A 20,826-nucleotide genomic window follows, 5' to 3' on the forward strand; every position below is an offset into this window, starting at 1 on the left:
ATTTTATCCTATAAGCTGAGGTCCCTCAACTCCATGATCCCTCTTAGAGTAACCCCATAAACTATCTCAAATGGGCTCTTTACAATGTTCCTATTGATGGAGTCATTGTAGGTATATTTTTCCTATCCTATAATGTGATCCCATGACTATGCATGCTTCTTAGTTAAGAAACTTAGTAGGTTACCTAGAAACCTATTTACTACCTCAATTTGTCCATATGACTAATCGTGATAAGCTTAAGAGAAAGATAAGTTTATTCCTAATATTTTTCCAAAGGGTTCTCTAAAAGTGGCAATGAATGAAGTTGTGTCATCTTTCTAAACTTATCCACCAGTACAAAAACATTGTCATGTCTCTTTGGTGTCTTAGGTAGTCCCAAAACAAATCCATGCTTAGGTACTCCCAAGGTCTCTATAGTAAGGATAGAGGCTGGTATAATCTAGTGTTGCTACTATGTCACTTGGCTCTTTGGCATATATGAAAGTGTTCCACAAACTTTTTGACATCTAACTAGATTTTAGGCCAATAGTAATGCCTATTTACTTGCTCAATTCTCTTGTGTTGGAAACATGAATGTTGATGATATTCCTATGGAGTATATTGTAGATATGTTATCTTGATAATATGTTACATTCATGACTGTGTTTTTCATTGATGTCAAGGTAGTAGTTCTCTATGTTATCTAACAGAAGAATAGTGGAAAGATCAAGTTGTATGGAAAACTATTTGAGTATTCTCACTAGCCAAGATTATGGGAGATACTTTCGAGTATCTAGTATATGTAGTCAATGTCAAATGAAGAAATGTTAAGTCTGGAAGAAGTTATACAAGTTTTGGTAAAGACTTTTCTGGGATAGAGTTAAAAGAGGCATATTGTGGTAAACTTGTTATATCTCTAAGTAGAGATATTATTTTGAGAAGCCAAAGTTACAGATGTAAAGAAGACATATTGGTGATGATGTGCCTAATTTCTCTCTTCATAATGACACATGTATAGAATGTAATTTAAGTTACAAGGAAGAAGATTAATGTTATTGCTAAGTATAATGTGTTCTTAATGTGGTCCTATAATAATTAATTGAGAAGGTTTAACAATTGACTCAAGGAATTGTTTTATGGATTTGATATAAAGGAAGCATATTTTCTTTTATCATGGAATTAAATGTGAATTGATGTGAAGTGATTGTAAAAAATAGTAAGAGTGGAATATGAAGTTGAGAAGAGCAAAGTGAAAGTGAAGGAAACTTCATTTTTAGGGTTTTATTGAGTGATCCAAATTTGACACTTGGATCTAAGATTTGTGACCTAGTCTAGAAGGTTTGATAGTGATTGGTTTATTTGATAGAATAGAGGAAAGAGGAACTTAATAGTAAATTACTTGTTTGGGCAATGAGCTCTTCTTGTAATTGAAATTACATGTTTGGGTAGTGAGCTCTTCTTGCATAAATTATACCAAAACTCCTAACAAGGTTGGAATCTCTTAATAAGGATTCAAAGTCTCCTAACAAGGACTCATACATACTAAACATTGTAATAGACTCCTAACAAGGTCCATCCTTTAATAAGGAATATTTATATTACTACATCATCTTGTGGGCATCAATTCCACCAGGGTTTTCCCTCTAATCAATGGTTTCCCTAGTTATCATATCTAGTGTAATTGTGTATGTGTATCTTTGTATGGCTTTTGTTTACTTTGGTTGAATGGTTAAGATTGTTTAGAGTTGATAAATGTTTTAATCATTAGATAACTGATTCACCCCCCCCACCGTAGTTATATTGGCAGACTATTGTTTCTAACAATTGGTATCAAAGCCTCAAGTGCTTGAAGATAAAGTTTAACAAATTTGGGAAATCCATGGTGAACATGTTTAGAAAAGATAGTCCAAAGTTTGATGGAACAAATTATGATAGTTCGAAGGAAAAGATAAAGACACGTCTGATTTGTATGGGTCTAGGATATTGGATGTTGATGAAATCTGAGAAGAAGATCATTATTGAGAAAGATTTGGAATCTTTTATCGAGGATGAAAGGGATTTTTTCATGAATGACATGAGAGCTAGAGAAGTTCTATTTTCAACATTTCCTAACATTGAGTACAATTAGGTAAATTCACTTGTTACTTCTCATGTAATTTGGAAAGCTTTAGCAAATAGTTTTGAAGGTGATGAACATTCTAAGAAATTAGGTTACAAAGTTGGATCTTTGCATTTCAAGATGCTAAGATGATGTAAGATGAATCTATAAAAACATTTGTAGGCAGAATATCATAAATTATTGCAGGTATTAGATCTCAAGGAGGAACCAAAGAAGGTGATGAAGTTATATGGAAGATATTATAGAGCTTAACACCACCATTTAAGCCAGTAGTTCAAATGAAATAGTTGTTGATCTCTTGTACCAAAGATTTCACTAAGGAAATGTTGCTTGGAAGACTTGAAGCAATTGAGAATGAGCTTAGACAATCTGGAGAATTGACCAGAATAGAAACAATTTTGAGTGCCTTGAATATTTGACCTAATTTATCAAGGAGGATAAGTTCTAGAGGATATTTTTCTAGCAGCAACAAAACTAACAAGGATAGAAAGATTGAAGAAATAATAACCCTTCTAGTAAGAAGAGAAAAAAGATGGTAAGAAAATCTTTAAATGTTGGACATGTAATGAATATGGTCATCATGCATCCAAGTGTCCTAAAATAAAGGAAAAGTGTAGAGGTAATTTCAAACCTAGAAGAGCTAGTGAATTTTTGTATGCTAATGTAGAAGATGATTCTTATGAACAAGCAGTAAGTGCTAGTGATGTTGAAATTAGATTTGTAGCTATTAAAGAAGAAAGGCTAGAGAAAATGGCTTTGGTATCATAGGTTGAAAAGAAATCTAATTGTATAATTGATAGAGATGGAAATGTAATTGGAACAAGAACCAGATATAAAGGTAACATATTTTAGTTGAATTCTATTGAATGACATGTTTGGTTGCAAAACTAGATGATAGTTGGCTTTGGCATAAGAGATTTTGTCATATAAACTTTGATAGTATTGTGAAGACTAGTAGTATGTTTGAAGTTAGAGATTTTCCTAAGATTATAAAGCCTACTAACACAAGTTACGAGGAGTGTGTTTTGTCAAAGCATGACATAACTTCTTTTCCTAGAAAGAAGTTTACTACTACAAAAAAATTGGAGATTTTACACACAGATCTCAATAGTCCTACAAAGACTAAAGGATTCTATGGTGAAAGGTATTTCATGATTTCAGTTGATGATTTTTCTAGAATGATGTGGGTTGTATTTCTTAAAGAAAAATACGAGGCATTTGATAAGTTCAAGATATTCAAGAATAGAGTTGACAATGAATTAAGCATAAAGATTAAGTGTTGAAGATCAGATAGAGGAGGAGAATTTACTTCAAATGAGTTTAACATCTTTTGTGAAGCTAATAGAATCAAAAGATAGTTATTAGCTCTGAGAACCCTTGAACAAAATAGTAATGGAGAGAGAAGAAACATATCGGTAACAAAAGCAACAAGAGCTATGTTAGCTAAGAATGATATATCCAAGATGTTTTGGAGAGAAGTTGTGAATATATGAGTCTACACTTTGAACAAAGTGCAAGTCATAAAAGACACAAACAAAACCCCTTATAAATTATCGTTTGGTCACTCACCTATAGTTAAGTATTTCAAAAATTTTGGCAGTAAGTGTTATATCAAAAGAGACGATGATATTGTTAAGTTTAATGCTAGAAGTGGTAAAGGCATATTTATTAGTTATTCATTGAAACTCAAGGCTTATAGATATTATAATCTAAGAACTAAGACCATTATGATTTTAGAAATAGGGATTACTGAGAGGGGGGGTGAATCAATAATCTACAAACCTTGGTCACCAATTGGATATCATTTCTTACTTTAAACCATGCATAACAAAGAAATAAAGTAATGATGAATAGTAACAATAACAATGCACAAAGATAACTCATAACACCATATTTTGTTAACTGGGGAAACCCTGACCAAGGGAAAACCCTAGTGGAGATGATACCCACTAGATAATATATTGATATATAAGTTCCTTGTTAGAGGATGGACCCTGCTCAGAGTCAATGAACAAATTTAGTATAAGGAGTCCCTGTTAGGAGACTTTGAATCCCTTTTAGGAGTTGTAGTATAGAGAATGCAAGATGAGCCCACTTCCTAAACATGTACTTCTAATTACAAGAAGAGCTCACTGCCCAAAAAAGTAATCAAATTTATCTTCTTCCTTGACTGATCTCTAATCTTTAGCTTGATCCCAATCACAAAATAGCTTGTACAAAACTTTTCATATATCACTTTCACAGTAAGTCCGCACATCACAATATCTACACAAATTTCTTACTTACCACACTTCTTATTGCAAGATGTCCTTTGCATAAAGACCATTCCTTTACAAAAATTTCTACTAGGTTGGCTAAGGCCACAATCCACTTTTCCAACTTAAACATCTAGGATGTTGGCCCTAATTGGACAAGTAATTATTTTGTAAATAAAATTATTCTTTCCTTCAATTCTGTTGTCCTATTTCAATAAAACATGATTATCTCTATTTGATATAGTCTATACTAACTTTTGAGGTTATACATCTCATCATCAACATGCATACTATCTCCATCTAACTTCTCTAGTCATAATATGATGTTAGCAATAAGTTATAAATAAAATAATACACCATTGTAAACCAAATTTCATACTTAGACAATTTTTTGATAAGCAAAAGCTAAGTATCTTTATTTACAAGGTTTTTTGTAAGCATGTACATCATGTGTTTCCATAAATGAAAAAAATTTCATATCTCTATTAGCTAATTGTCAACAATCTCCCCCTTTGGCATTTATGGACAAAATAGGAAAAATTGGCTAAGTGACAAAAACTTAACACAACAAAAATAAACTAAATAAAGTAGTGTGTTGTTTATTTTGTCCATCTTTACATATAATCCCCCTTACAATATACTTTACAATATTCTCCCCTTTTGACAATTCAAGTACTTTCCAATTTTCTACAACTAATCCCCCTTTGACATCAATGACAAAGGTCAAAATGTCAGAAATTGTTCAAAACTATCAAAAAAATGTTGTCCTTCCTTATGCTAATATGATATTCATGCAATCATCAAAGTTTTCCTTCAAATTGTTCATACCTTTAGTTCATGTCTCCTTGTTGGATCTAGGTAAGGTGAGAATTTCTTATAGAGCATATGATGCAATCTCAACTACATTAAGATTTTGAATACATAAAGTTAGAATAGGTGTCCTTGGCCTTTACACATTCCTCCAACTATTTCTCAACAAAAGATAATTTTAGAGCAATAAACTCTATGAAATCTGATATCCTCTTTAAAATTTATGCCTTTTAAAGTTCTAGTTTCCTAATATCATTGTGAGTACTTGCCACTTGTCCTTCAAAATCATCAAATTTACAAGATGGATGCTAGATATGGTTGGATAGAGCCTCTAGGTCACTCATCTTACCTTTTATTTGACTATCAACATCCTTGGTCAGTTTGTATGATAAATTACACTTAATATATAATATTTTCCCATCTTGTTGACACTTCAAAAGTTCCTTGATACAAGTGTCAAGACTAACCAAATCATTCTTAATGTTCGGATAGATGGTGCTAAACAAGTTAGCATCATGTGAAATCTATTCCTTTGCTTCTGCAACATTTAACAAGTAAGTAAACTCTTCATCAAATGATTTCAATGCATGTGCCCTCTATTTAGGATCTAATTCTATGTATTGCACTGCCAAATTATTGTGCATTATGTCAGTAACCTCCATCAAGGTTTTCTACAGGCTCTTCACTATGCTATTCTTCTAAATGAGCTTTGATAGGGATGATATCAAATCTCTTTGGTCATCATCATCAAATGCTAAGCTAGAAAGAGAGAGAAAAGTAGATGAGCTAGATAGTTTAGTGTCATCTTCCCTTGGTTTCTTGGCTTCTTCTTTCATTCTTCTCTCTTCTTCCTCTTTCATTCTTTTCTTCTCATCCTCAAGCAATTTTTTCTTGGCCTCTTCTATTTTCTCCTTTTCTTCTTCAAGTAACCTCTTTTCCTCTAGAATCTATCTTAGTTTTTCTTTAATGTCCTTGGCATTGGGTTCATTTGGTTTGGAACCTTCAAATAGATTAGAATCATCAATGTTAATTGTAACATTGGTATGATCAATTTGCATAGTGTAACCACTCACTGACACTTCTAAGGTTCTAGGTGTTGGAGGAGATATTGCCTTTTATTTTGTCAACATTTGACTTATACCTACTGTAGTCTCACTTCTTAATTCATCTTTTTTGGCAACCATAAATAGGAATGGTCCCACTTTATTTCTCAAATACAGTGCAAGATTATTCAACAATATTTTATTTCTTCTTCTTCATCAATCTTGCAAATAGTTCTAAGCATAAAATTATGAAGTTATAGATCTTCTTCTCTTGTTGGAGTGTTCTTTTCTATGAGTCTTTTATAGACTTTCTAGTTCACTATCCCCTCAACATCCTTCAATTTCATATTGTTTCTATAATATGTCTCATAGTGGAGATATGAATCTGCTCCTTCTCAAAAATGTTATACAAATCATAGAATTTTTTCATCTGAAAAAAGTTACCTTCATTAGCAATAGCTATGTTGATCTTTTCTATCTTTGGCTTCTAGGGTTGTTGAGCTTTCCTGCTAATTTCTTTGACAATGTCACCTTCTTTTCTTTCTTATCCTCTTGTTCTTCTTCCTCTTCATCACTAGACTCAATAATTGTCAACAATGTTTTCTACCTTTTGTTTGGTCTAGTGGCTTGTTGCTTGACCCTTTTTTTCTTAGTGGTCACGACTTCCTCTAATCTTTCATATTTTTTCTTTAGCTCACTAGGTTGCACATCTAACACTGCTGCATATGGAATGCCTTGCTCCAAAGTTGTTTCTACAATAGATACTGAAAAAGGTTGTATGTTTAGTATGCCTTGCTTCATAGTTTTCCTTACATCTTGTGATTCACTCTCAGTCATTCTAACCTCAGATAAAGCTTTCTTCATAATAAATTTTATCTTTTGTGTGATGCCTTCTCCATAGATGCTTGATGAGTTGACTGGGTAATCTCATCATATGTTTCAAATCTGTGTTCTACTTTATCCTTTTTTGAATTCAACAATAAATCAATATAACTAACTGTCATAGCATTATTCAATTCATAACCCAAGGAATCAAGAAATATTTTTTGAGGTTCTATTGCTTGTATATAGGTATAATCTATATCAATCATAATGCAAATATCTTCCTTAAATCTATCTATAATTGCAAGTGAAATTCTTGTTAGGAATAAGGTGTCTCAACCTTGGATAATTCCTATTCTTTCTTTATTTTTGTAAATATATTTTTTGAAAATAATGTAATTAATTTTGAGTGTACATGTCTAGTTGGCATGTTGATCTGTCACTCCACTTGCATGTGTTAGCATCTTGAATTATGTGTAAGGAGATCATGACTAAAATGGTTATGATGGATTCCTATGATGCATAAGAGCTATCTTTGGAAGATATGATGATGGGTGAAGATGTGAAGACATGTGGTAATTGATCATTGAGTACTATACACTTGAGTCTCCATCTAGCACACGAAGTTTGGGGAATTGCCAAAAAAAAAATTGGGGTCCTACTTTTCTAGAGAATGGTAAAACCCTATTAGGGTTGTTCTTTGGAAGTTGCCCTAAAAAATATAAAGCACATGACATAATCATTTTTAGGGTTGTAGATAGGAGAGAGTGAAAAGTGTATTGTTGGTTTCTATTGAATTAGTCTTTCATGTCCTAAAAGAACTTGTATTGCAAGTGTGTTGTAACCTTTGTGTTCAAGACAATAAATTGTACAAGTTTTGGAAGGGTGGGGTTATTTTACCAAAAGTTTTTTCCCCACTGGCATATCTTTTTGTTTATGTATTTTATTTCTCTATCTATTTTCTATATTCATGATTGACTACAAAAATATTGTTTACATAATATCAAATCTGAAATTGTAAGGATTTAATAGGAATTTCCATAGTACTTTCCTCAAGGGATTAGTGTAGGAAGCTACTTCCACACCTGAGTTTCTTTACAATTATGAATCTATATTTCATTTCATTCTAAAATGTTCTCATTATTAGTTTGCCACTTTCCAATATCTTATCTACAAGATGCCTTCAGCACACTTCTATGATCTTCTCCATTGTACATCTGTCACTACTCATTATGTGTGTGACTGATTAATTAGGAAATATTTTAAGTACATGAAAGAATATGTGAATGATCAATGACTGAAATATAAACACACCATTCTTAGTCATCTTGATCTTTTCTAGGTTCTCTAGGAGTTGCATTCTTAGAATTTCACTAAGATTTACTTGTTCCTTCTCTACACATATTTTATATGCTACATAGATGAATCTAGTTAATAATTCAACAATCTTTGGGCTTGCACATACATAATAGGCAATGATTCTACTCAAGAATCTTATATCATCTTGCGTAATGGTGTTGATCACCATAGCCTTTCTATTATATACTACTTTAGTATAGCTCTCTACTTTCTTCTTGACCATTTTCTCACCTATAGGTACACTCCCTTGTTTACTAAGACTAGTTACCTCATGAATTAGGTCGGCAAAAATGTCAATTATACTATCTTGCATCCATAGTTTCCTGTCATTTATCCTACACAATATGATTTGTGTCTAATTCATGGTAGAAATGATATTTGAACAGATCTAGTTCCTTTTATAATACCCCAAAATTGGCACATTGCCATATTAGCCAATTTTGGTTTATTCAATCATCCCTAAGCTATTTTACTAGGCAATTCTAATTTTGATTATCACTACTTGACCTAGGTGTCAAATGCAAAAAACCCTAATTTGTATTAATCACACTATTTATTTAATTCCTAAATATTGACTCAAATTAGCTATAATAAACCTATTGATTTAATTTAATTTAATTATAAGTCTTCATACTTTATTTAAATTAAAATTACCTCTTTAGCTAATGTACAAAGGAATTAAATACATTTGATTTAATAAGATATCTCCTCTTTTTTATTATTGAAGTTAATTATTCAATTAATTAAAGTTTATCCATTTATGAGGTCATATTTTATTTTAGTAAATTAAATATTCTCTCCAATATCTTCTCTTCAATTTAGAAATGGAAACTTTGGGTGAACTAAAATTAGAAAAGGAATTAAATTAGTTAACTCCTTTTATCACTCAAATTAAATCAATTCACTCCATTTATCACTCAAAGGCAACAAGTTAACTCCCTTTTCATGAGGAAGTTTCCATTATAACTGAATCTCCTCTTCAATCTTGATCATTTTGATTAATCTCTATCATTGATCACCTCTTGGATTCTATTTAAGAAGCTCTCCATTCCTCTTTACAAAGATTGATTTGAATTTGCATCAAACTTATGTTGGAATATCTACTCATTTTCTCCTGCATTCTTAGCTTAATATTTTCTTATATCAATCTCCTATAGTTTAACAATGCATCCATTTAGATTAATTGTTCTTTCTTATTCTTAGAATAAACTTGCATACATTTAGATTAATCTACATTCTCATTTAGCTATAAAATCCTACATTCTAGAGGTCTGGTTGCCTACTTCTCATTTTGAGAGCAAAGGCAAAATCCTTCTAGTTAGAAGGCAATAGGTTGAACTATTAGACTATTCAGTTGAATGATCTCATATTCATTCTGGGATGATCTTTTAGATAATGACCATGTTGAAGTGTGTGTGAGGAATTGAGGCCCACATTTCCCATATACATTTTTGGTGCCCACCGTGGGGCCAAGAAATCAGTTTTTTTGGCCTCATTTACTCTATTTTCTACATTTTTAGTTATTTTTTTGCAGTCTTCTATACTATTTTCCAAATTTTCACATAAGAAATCTCATTTTTGTGCAAAGAAATTGAGATTTTGCTCCCTGTTTTGCACTTCCTTGCATGAAAAAGTGTATAATTGTGAGGTTTCTTGTGTAGTACACACTATTTTCTCATGTGAGCCTGTGTAGGATTTCATGCAAAATTCTACATCAGCAATTGTATTATGTAGCTTTTAGATTCTATTTATCATGATGATCTAACTAACAGTGGTTTCTAAAGCATTTTCACTTTCAATTTCTGATTTTCAATAGCTTAACAATGGTTTGTAGGACATTTCTTTATTTATATTTAAGAGTATAAAACAAATTTTGACTTTTGATATTTTCATAGCTTTCGACATTTTCTAAGCAATTTTATGGGTATAGAAAAGAACAAAAAAAGTTAAATTCTATTTTACCATAGTCAAGATTTCGTTTGACTAATGATATTTTTTGAAGCATTTTATTTCTGATTTCTTGTTTTCAAACAATTTGATAGTGGTTTGTAGGACACATGTCGAAGACACCTTATCAAAACACTTAAAACAAGTACTAATTGTGTGATTGCAAGATGCTTTATCAAAGATCCACATGTCAAAGACTCATTTCAAACCCACTTAAAACATTGTGTTTTATTTATTGCTTTCCACACATAGTATAAATAGTGCTTGTGAACTTCGTAGGGTGTAAGATAGGGGAATAGGGGAGTATGATTTTTATGACTTGGAAGTGATGCCCAAGTGTAAATTAGAAACCTAGAAGCCCCTGAAAGATGGTACCCGAGGGAGACAAGCAAGTTATTTGTTCTCCCAAATGAAGCATTTAATGAAAAGATGATGATTTCCTTTTAGAAAAACAAAGTCTTGGAATAGGACAAGGTGGGATTGATAAGCTAACTCAATGATTAACATGTCTTGCATGTTTGGGTAAGGTGATGAGGTAGAGGAGTATGCTCTTTCCCTTGAGGGAAATCAAAAACTTAGACCCTTAGATTTGAACAACCAGTCTGAGTCAACCCTTAAAGGGCCTGCCAGAATGATCCAACCTTTGGGAATGACCCAAGTGAGCACACTCCTTTTGCTAGAGATTCCATCTCACTATAATAAAGAGGCTTTGTAGAGAAAAATAATCCAAATCCATATTAATTTCTTCTTCTTCATTTTGATATTGCATATTAAGAAGAGGCTCTATAAACTACATTGGTCAGTGTCGACCCCAATCTTTCTAGTAAAGTGTGTGCACTTATAGATGTTGGTGTGGTATGTTGGCCTCAACTTTACTTGTAAAGCCACTAAGGGTTAATATGAATAGAAGCCAAGTAAAAACTTCTTAGTTAGTTGCTACCTAGTTCACCTCTGAAAGGGGGCATAATCTTTGTGCAAGGAGGGGAAAGAATCTCTCCTATCAAACTCACCATAGGCATGTACCTAGGCATTGGAAGGTGGTATACATGCTTGACCCCTAATACAATGGTGTTCATTCAATGTATATGTTATTGAGCCCTTGGAATACACCAAAAATATGGGCGCCCTCTAGTGGGGTGACAAGGTTGTATGAGGTTAACACATGTGCATAAGTTGTGGGACAAAGGTTCTACTTCCTCTACTATTTTTGGTTATAGGTATAAAAGCATGTTTGTTATTGTATCTTAAACTTGTCCAAACCTATCAAACAAACAAAAATATCAAGACTTCCCTATCCCTCTGAGTTGTTTTACCCTTGGTTGGATAGTTTGTGACTACTGCTTGCTTCCTATGCTATCTAAAAACAAACTATCTTTTTGAAACCAAAATGTAGTTCTATCAAACAACCAAAAAGTTGTCCAAAACTTGAAAACTATATTACTACTTGTCTTAAATTTTTTAAAACAACCAAAAATCTTTCCTAAATTGTCTGAAACTTGCAAAATCTCTTCAAATTTTAGTCTCTTTTGTTAGTCTAGTCCCTGATTTCATGCCCAATTTTCCAAAATTTTGTGCCTAAATTTTTTGTTCAACATTTTTTCACATAATCCTATCCTAGTTTTTTGTGTGGTCCTATGAGAATCTCCACATGAGATCTTGTAGATTTTTCATGTTGTCAAAATCTTATATTGTTGTTAGTGTAGCACATCCTTGTGTAGATTTGCACAGGTCCTCGCATGAGAAATCTTTGACCTAGCTCTCTGTGTCTTTTCACATAGTTCCCTATGAATCCTCGTGCAAAATTTTTCCTATGAACTATCAACTTTTTCTATTAGAGCTACCTATGCTCTCAATCTAGTCTATTATCTACAACATTGTACCTCTTCTCTATCTACAAACAATGTCAAATAGTGGCTTCTTACTTAGCTTATGACTTGTGATGTATACACAAACTAGTCTTGTCTGTTGTTTATTTTTTCCTTGGTCTCTTGTGTTTGCTATAATTCATGTCACAATAGTCATAATCATTGGTTGTTCTAGCCACTACTCAAACAACTTGTAATTTAGTATATAGTACAACTATCTTGCTTTTTTGAGACTATGTTCTAGTGTGGTCCCTGTTTAAGCTTCCACTTTTTGTTCTTGTCTATGATTGTGGCAACAAGAAGTAGAATTTTGTTTTATCCCCTTAGACCTAGATGAGGTAGAGCTAGGAGTCATAATCATGATAGAGGTCACTTTTCAGTTTACACATGGTTTATCTCTAGTTCATCTAGTGAGGAAACCCCTTGTATCAAGAGGATCTTGAAACTAGCAAAGGTCATATGTCTCCAAAAAATACATCTAAAATCTTATTCAAACAACCTTTTCAACCAAAACACATTGAAACTTGTCACATTCCTACAATGGTTGATCAAGAAACTAAACATGGAGAACAAAGTAGAGACCAAGATCAACATAGGAAGGAATGACATAAGGAACCTCTATTTACTAATGAGAATGAAGAAGAGGTAGAAATACTCCCTGATCATATCAAGAAATGTCATAAGGATGAAAACTTCCAAAAGGTCATGGAAATATTTCTTAACAAAGAGAAAGAGAAATACTTTCTCAAACTTATCCAAGAGGGAGCCAAGCTACCTCATTACTTTAACATTTAAACTATCATTACACTTGAAGAGGAAACTAAAACTTCCAAATTGCAAAAGCAATTGAAAATTATGCAAGACTAGTTAGTTCAAATGATGTGTAATAAAGATAAACCTATGAAAACATACACCTTAGACACTCTTTTTCCATTTCCTTTTGATAAGAATATAGACATGCCTCCTTTTCTGAGAGGAGTTGAGTTACCTAAGTATGATAAATACTTTGGAACTACCAATCCCAAAGATCATTTGTAAGAATTTTCTGCCTTGTCTATGGAATTTATGCATAATCAAACATATCTCATGCATCTATTCCCAAGAAGTCTAGGTGGTCAGGCTATGGAGTGGTTCTCACACTTTCCTATTGGTATCAAAATATTTGATGAGATTGCTAACTTTTTTGTCCAACATTACTCTCACAACATAAAACAAGATTAACATTTGAGATTTGTGCAACCTTAAATAGAGAGTTGGGGAACCTTTCCTCACATTCATTCAAAGATAGAGACAACTTTACACCAAATACTCAAGAAAAATCCCAAAAATGGAGAAACTTGACATCTTTATGGATAATCTCCTACTTGATTTTGGGTATAGAGTTCAACTTCAAGGTCCATGTACCTTCAAAGATATGGTCACACAAGCTATCTAAATAGAGGAATTCATAGTTAAAAAGGGTGAGCTAACCCTTTAGAAGGACACTAAATAAGGGTCAACCTCTAATAAGGAAAAATCCAAATATGTGAACAAAAATTGAGAAGTTGTGCATGATAGATTTGTTGACAACACTACTCCTAAACCTTCCAAGGCAGCGTTCAATCTTACAGATAATCTAAAAGCATCCAAGAATGTTGAGAAACCTCCATCTAACAATAAGGCATTTGGAAAAAAATTGACGAACTCATGGGCTACATGCCCTAAATGAGATTTTACACCTCTTAGTGAACCTTTGGATGTGGTTTACAAGACCTTGTTACAAAACAAACTCATTTCTCCATTGGACAATTCTACTTCTTATGATCTGCAACCATGACCACCATGGTGGAATGAGACTTCATTTTGTGAATACCACCAAAACGAAGGTCATAAAACCAACAACTATATCAAATTGCATCAGAAAATCCAAGACCTAATTAATGATGGTGATATTTTTGTGGATGGGCATAACAATAACTCAAACCATAAGGCTTTCAAGGAGCCATTCCATCAATATGAAAAAGGACAAAACTCAAAACCAAAACCTAACAACAAGGTCAACTATACATACTCTAACAATGACGATGAGATAGATCACATGGTTGAACCAGTAGGTGTTGAGTATTATGACATTGTCACCATCAAGGGTAAACAACACAAAACTAAATCTAAGACACCATTTGTCTTAAGGGGTCCTACTTCAAACACATCTTACAATAAGTCATCACAAACTTGTGCCAACATTGTTACACATTCTCACACCAAGTTAGTACTCAAAGGCCCTATGCCTTATGCTCTTGAGATATAACAACACAAAGACAAACCTCTTGCTAGTCCATCTAGAAAAGGAACAAAACTTGTGACTGGTAGCTACAGTATCCTTGATTAGTTACAATGAAAAAAATTCTTAAATCATAATCTTTCAACTATTTAAAATCTCACCTGCTCATAGGAAGATTCTTGACAGAGCTCTCATTGAGGAAAACAAATCTATAGTAGGTCATCTAACCTTATCTTACTATATTTCTTTCTCTGAGGAGGATGGCAACTCATTGAGTCATCCACATAGCAGCCTCCACACATTGAGGTCATGATACACCAGAAACGTGTTTGTCATGTGCTCATCGATAATGGAGCTAGTTTAAACATTGTCTCAGTTGCTTTGCTTAGGCAATTAGACTATTATGAAGAATCCATTGATCCCTATCGTAAGATAACTATCAAAGCATATGATGAAGTTGAGTGAAAATATTTAGGTTTCATGGTATGACCTCTTCATGTTGGTCCGATAGAAAGGAATGGCACTTGTCAAGTCCTTGAAATTTCCTTAGCTTACAATTTTTTGCTAGGAAGACCATGGATACATAAGATGCAAATTGTGCCACCTACTTATCATTAATGCATAAAATTCCCATTTCATGGCTCTGAAGTCATCATACTTGCAACTACTAGCTATACCTGTAACATACTAAAATCTATTGAAAACTTTTTACTTACTAATAGGGAATCTACAGATCATCATGATAACAAGCTGAAGTAAATTGAATAGTCACTCAAGCTGAAAGTGTTGGCAATATGTCCAATCAATCAAATAAGGCAAGTTATGGTTTTCATTTATGGAAACATAGCTCTTTTGTAGATTAGTCATGTTCATTTGTGAAAGAAGATTTTCTAAGTATCGGACAGTGTTACAGCAGCATGACAGATTTGATGATAACAAAATATTTCCTTGGAATATTCTCTTGCTCTATAGAATGTGTAAATGACTAGACTTATTATTTTGAATTACCATGATCTGACTCTAATGATAATTATGTCAGCTGACTAAGGAAGAATTTATTGGTATAAGTAAAGAATTTCATTTATGAAGTCAGTGTGAAAAAAAAAACAAGTCTGAAAGATATAATCAGTGATTGTGAACTTGATATGATCCTGTGAAATAAGAGTAACAAGTGAAAGCAATATTATGACATATGATGTAGATTGATATGTGTGCAGTCTCTCTTGTATGAAGAATTATTAGTTAGAAGATTTGTAAAGCACAACAAATATCTCAAAATTGTATGTATACTTATTTCCTAAAGATCTTATTATATAGTTGCATGTTAGGGCAATGGGTTCTTCTTGCACACATTTGTATATGATCCACCAACTCCTAATAAGGTTAAGGCTTCTAACAAGGCCTAGTCTCCTAACAAGGACTCAAGACACTATACATTCTTCATAGACTCTTAATAGGGTCAATATCCTTAACTAGATTCTTTATATAGTGAATCATCTAGTGGGTTTCATCCCCATTGGGGTTTTCCCTTGGCCAGGGTTTCCCTAGTTAACATAATATGGTGTTATGATATATGTTTGTGTGTGGTTGTTTATACTATTCAGCATTATTGGTTTACTTTCTTATACATGTGGTAAAGTAATTAATAATATCTAGTTGTGGGAAAAAATATTGAAAATACGGATTCACCCCCCCCCCCCCACCTCTTGTATTATCTATTTCTAATAATTGGTATCAAAGCTTGGTTATTCAGAAGAAGCTTAAAGCTTGAATAAGATCCCTATGGATATGGAACAATTGAAGAAGAATCTTGAAGAAGCACTTGAATAGATTGATCTCCTTACTGATGAAAGAGATGGCCTTAAAGATAACTACAAGGATGCAAAAGCCTACATTAGTGAATTAAAGGACAAAAGTGATGACATGAAGTAAAAAGGATCTAGTAAGAAAACCAATGATAATGATATTGAAGATCTGAAGAAAGAAAATGAGATCCTAAAATATGAGTTAAAGATAGTTGAACTTAAGCTCAGTCTTAAGACAAATGGAGGAAAGAATGACTCTAAAATTAAAGCTCAAAATGTAGATCTGAGATCCCAGTTAAGCAAGGTAACATCTAAATTGGAATCTATTAAGTTAGAGCATGTAGAATTAGAGAAATACAACACGATTGTGAAAGGTGATTTTGTACAAACCAAATAGCAACTTGAGAAACTTTACACCAATAGTGATAAGATTGAAGAACAAATATGTGCACAAAGACCCAATTATAACAAGACTAGACTTGGATTCTTTCTTGGACAATCTACCAAGAAATCCATTGAGAGAAAAGAATTGGATGCTCTTGAAGTCAATAAGGACAAAGAGAGTATTGGTTACTCTGAGAGGGATATAGAATCTTATCAAGATATGGACAACAAAAGAAAGAAATCTTATGCCTGGTGTAATGAAACTGAAGACACTAAAGTCAATTGCAAAGATAAGTCCTTCAAGCCTAATTCAAAGTTTTATTGTCATAATTGTCATGGATATGGTCACTATGCAGTAGATTGTAAGAAACCTAACTTTGGTAGCAATAATGCAAATAGTAGGATATATAGGAACACTAACCATGCAGGAAATAGAAGATCTCACAGTAATGAAAGTGGAGAAAGAAGACAAATTTTTTGCTACAAATGCAACAATCTTGGACACATTGCAATGAATTGCAGAGAACTTGATGACCAATCAATTGAATAGAAAAGAAATGTACCTCTATGTCAGCTATGTCATAACTTTGGACACATAGCAAAGTTTTGCAGAATGGACAGAAGAGACCTAAATAGGAATCAAAATTATAGAAGGAACAATAGAATAAATGATGATAGTTTGAAGAAAGAAATGAAGGAGTAGACAAATGAATTAAAGGAATCATTTGTAAAGGCAAAGGAACCAGAAAGCGTTCATACAGCTATAGAAGATGTACCTAACAAGACAATGAAGTCACTTATTATTTGTGACTCTTCTTACCAAAATTAAGCATTTTTAGTGAAATAGAGTATCAGATATTGATAACTGATGTTAGAGGATATGTCAAAGGTTGTGTAGTTGACAGTATGCAGTAGACATTAACAGAAGTCTACAGTGAAGTGCGCATTGCCTGATATGATCAAGGTAAGGATATGTAAGAAGAATAACCTCTCTATTGTACAAAAATAGAATACTAAACTAGTGGTATATGCATTTAATCTGAAGTACAAATTGCAAAAGATTTAAAGGATGCGAATTGATTTGCATACATCACTTGTTTGTACAAAATCAAAGTGTCAGATCGAAGCAACATTTGAAGAATTAAGAGGTCTGAAAATATGTAAAGTCACCAAAAACCCTAATACATGAAACCAAGTTATTTTTCTAAAATTGTTGAGAATAATCTTTCAAGAATGGCAAGACAAGAAGTTTATAATGTGAGCAATAGACCTAGATACAATTTCAAGAAACACCTATTTTTTTCTTTACTTGATGACCCTATTGGAGCATTTTTGCAAGTTCCAAAAAATGTTCTTCAAATCGAGGATATAAGAGGATATATTCATTACAAGATTGAAAGCATAGGGGACTCAGAGATTCATAAGGAATTGGAGAAGATGTGCAGTAATGACTTGTCATTGAAACCTGAACATTGATACCTAGAATTACTTAACCTAGTTAAGCATATGTTCTAAACGGATTTTGACAATAATGATTGGACAAGGATAATTTTGAGCAAAGTGTATGATTATTTTCTATGGTTGGTAGACTTTATCATGTATATTGATAATAAACTAATTCACAAAGTCACAAGTTTGAGCAATGAAGGAAGTAATCCAATGAATCTCAAGAATGTGTGCAAGATAGTTGAGACAAATCTCAACACATATTTTGATAGAAGAAACATGAAATTCAACACCGTTCAAAGATGATGGAGTGAGACTCATTTGTAATATTTTTGGGTATAAGTACAATCATTAATCTAGGATAGATTCAATCCCTGCAGGATTTCTTCATGTAGCTCACTTAGCAATAAAAGGTGAAGAGGTAAATATGTGTGACATTATCCAAACACAATTTTTCGATAACATTTCTAGAATCAAGAAATCACGCAGTGCAGTCTTTAGGTTTGAATCCTTATTGACACATATATTTTTCTATGCTACCAAGAATTTTCTTGGTATCAAAAATTGGGATGGAAGTGAGTGTACAATGTAGATGATCACTCATGCATATAGATCAAGACCTAAAGTAGTTAGAGATAATGAAATTAATAGAATAATGACATCTTTTCAAGCAGAAATGAAGAAAAGGTATAAGATACCTCCTACACTAGTAGAGAAATACAAGGATGAACTATGTTGTATGGTTGAAATAGATTTCACTTGCATGGAAGTTGTAGTCCCTTAGTTAAAGTTCATTGAACCTATGGGATATGAGATGAGCGAGGAATTGATTGAAGGGTATGCATAGATAATCCTTCATTCTGAAGTTGATTCTAATTGTCCTAGATGGGGCACATACACATAAATGATGAGAGGAGTTAAGATAAGCAAGATAATAAAGGATTCCAAGAAAAAGCTCGATAAAGTGATTGATTCCATTTTGAAGGAATCAGGAATGTCTAGAATGGAATTTGATGAGGTAAATGGGATAGCCATGGAAATGAAGGCCAGTGGTCAATCTGAGCTATTGACCCCTACATCCATTGTAGTGGCAGGACCTACTAAAGAGCTCATAGTTTCTCAAACAAGTGCATAGACACCTAATGTGACCTACATAATAGTTGCACAGTAGCAACCTCAAAGGAATCTAGTGAAGACTAAAGGAGCATCAGCTACAAGCAAGGCTACAAAGCCTAAGAGGACCAAAATACCTCCTAAAAGAAGAGTGAAGTAGACTACAAGTGGCCCAATAAAAAAGAGAAGAACCGTATTGATTAGCTCTTCTAAATTTGAGGAAGAAACTGGTGATAGACCAGTAGAACTCATTGATCAAGAAGCTAAGAATTAGTAGGGCGTAAAGCATGTAAGCCAAAGGTAGAAAATCTAAACATACAAATCATTAATGACAATAATATTGTACAGTTGAATAAATACTATGATTTGTATAATAATATGGATAGGAGACAACTAGAAAATTTTGTAGTTAGAAACATGATTCTTAAAGATAAGTTATTTGATAGTATAAGAGGTTAGATACCCAAAGACTTGTATAATAGATTGAGAAATAGAAAGAGTAGAGTTGTAGAGGAAGATAAAAAAATAAGAATGAATATGTTAAGAAAGTTATGTTTTGTAAATAATGAGGAAGAAATAACATAAATTTTTAAAGGTATAGCACCATTGTTGAGACATAAAGAGAGATCCATTCTCCTCATGGGAGGAAATTATGGAGAAGTTAATGAGGAAACACAAAAGGCTATAGTCACATTTATGTCTACTATACCTTAGGAAAGTGCATAGCTAGAGAATGCAAGCCAGATACCTAACAAAAGTGTGCAGCCAAAAAAGGCAAGCCCAATGGTAGAAAAGAGTGTGTAGCCTAAGAAGGAAAGCACTATGATAGAGAAAAGTGCACAAATAGTGAAGGCAAGTCTTGTGCCCAAAGAATCTGAGGAGTGTGCATAGACAAAGGAAGTAAGTCTAACCATAAATAGTCCACCTCATAGTTTTGAGCAACCAGATAGAACACCTATGTCCAATAATTCACCACTTATCACCATTGGTAGTGAATCTATGCAAGTAGATAACAACAATGTGATAGTCAAAAAAACTTAGGACCCATTCAAATATTTTGGTACCAGCATTGTTAGAAATATTGTGGACTATAGTAGCTCTGATGAAGAAGAAAAGGATCAGGAGCCAAAGGAAGAAGATGCACCTTCTACTAAGAAATTTGAATCTAGTAGTGAAGTAGCTACTTCAAGTGTACCCTTGGCAGTAGCAACAATAACTCCTTCCACACCACCTACCCAAGCACCAGTAGTAGCAGTCCAATTAGATGAAGAAGATGAAGCACAAAATCTCATATCTTATTTAACTAAATTTCTTGAGAGGAATAAATCAGTCAAGTCCTTTGAAAAGACTTTGAATGTAGTATTGGATAGAATGGAGAAGGTAGTAATCCCTGTTGACACCCCAGTAGATAGTCAACAACATGCAACAATTTTGTGCAAACCCTTTGATAATGAATTCATAACACTTTCTAATGTGGCCTCAATTCAAGCACAAATGGAGCACAATGGTAAACTCCTTAATAGCATGTTTACTAATATGAGAAATGATATAGAAACTTTGAACATATGTATTAAGGCATTGAGGCAGTGTATAGAGGAAGGAAAACAAACTTATGCTAA

The sequence above is a fragment of the Cupressus sempervirens genome, chromosome 2, assembly GCF_028749045.1.
Source record: "Cupressus sempervirens isolate cs-2001-9-10 chromosome 2, ASM2874904v1, whole genome shotgun sequence".
NCBI classification, from domain to species: Eukaryota; Viridiplantae; Streptophyta; class Pinopsida; order Cupressales; family Cupressaceae; genus Cupressus; species Cupressus sempervirens.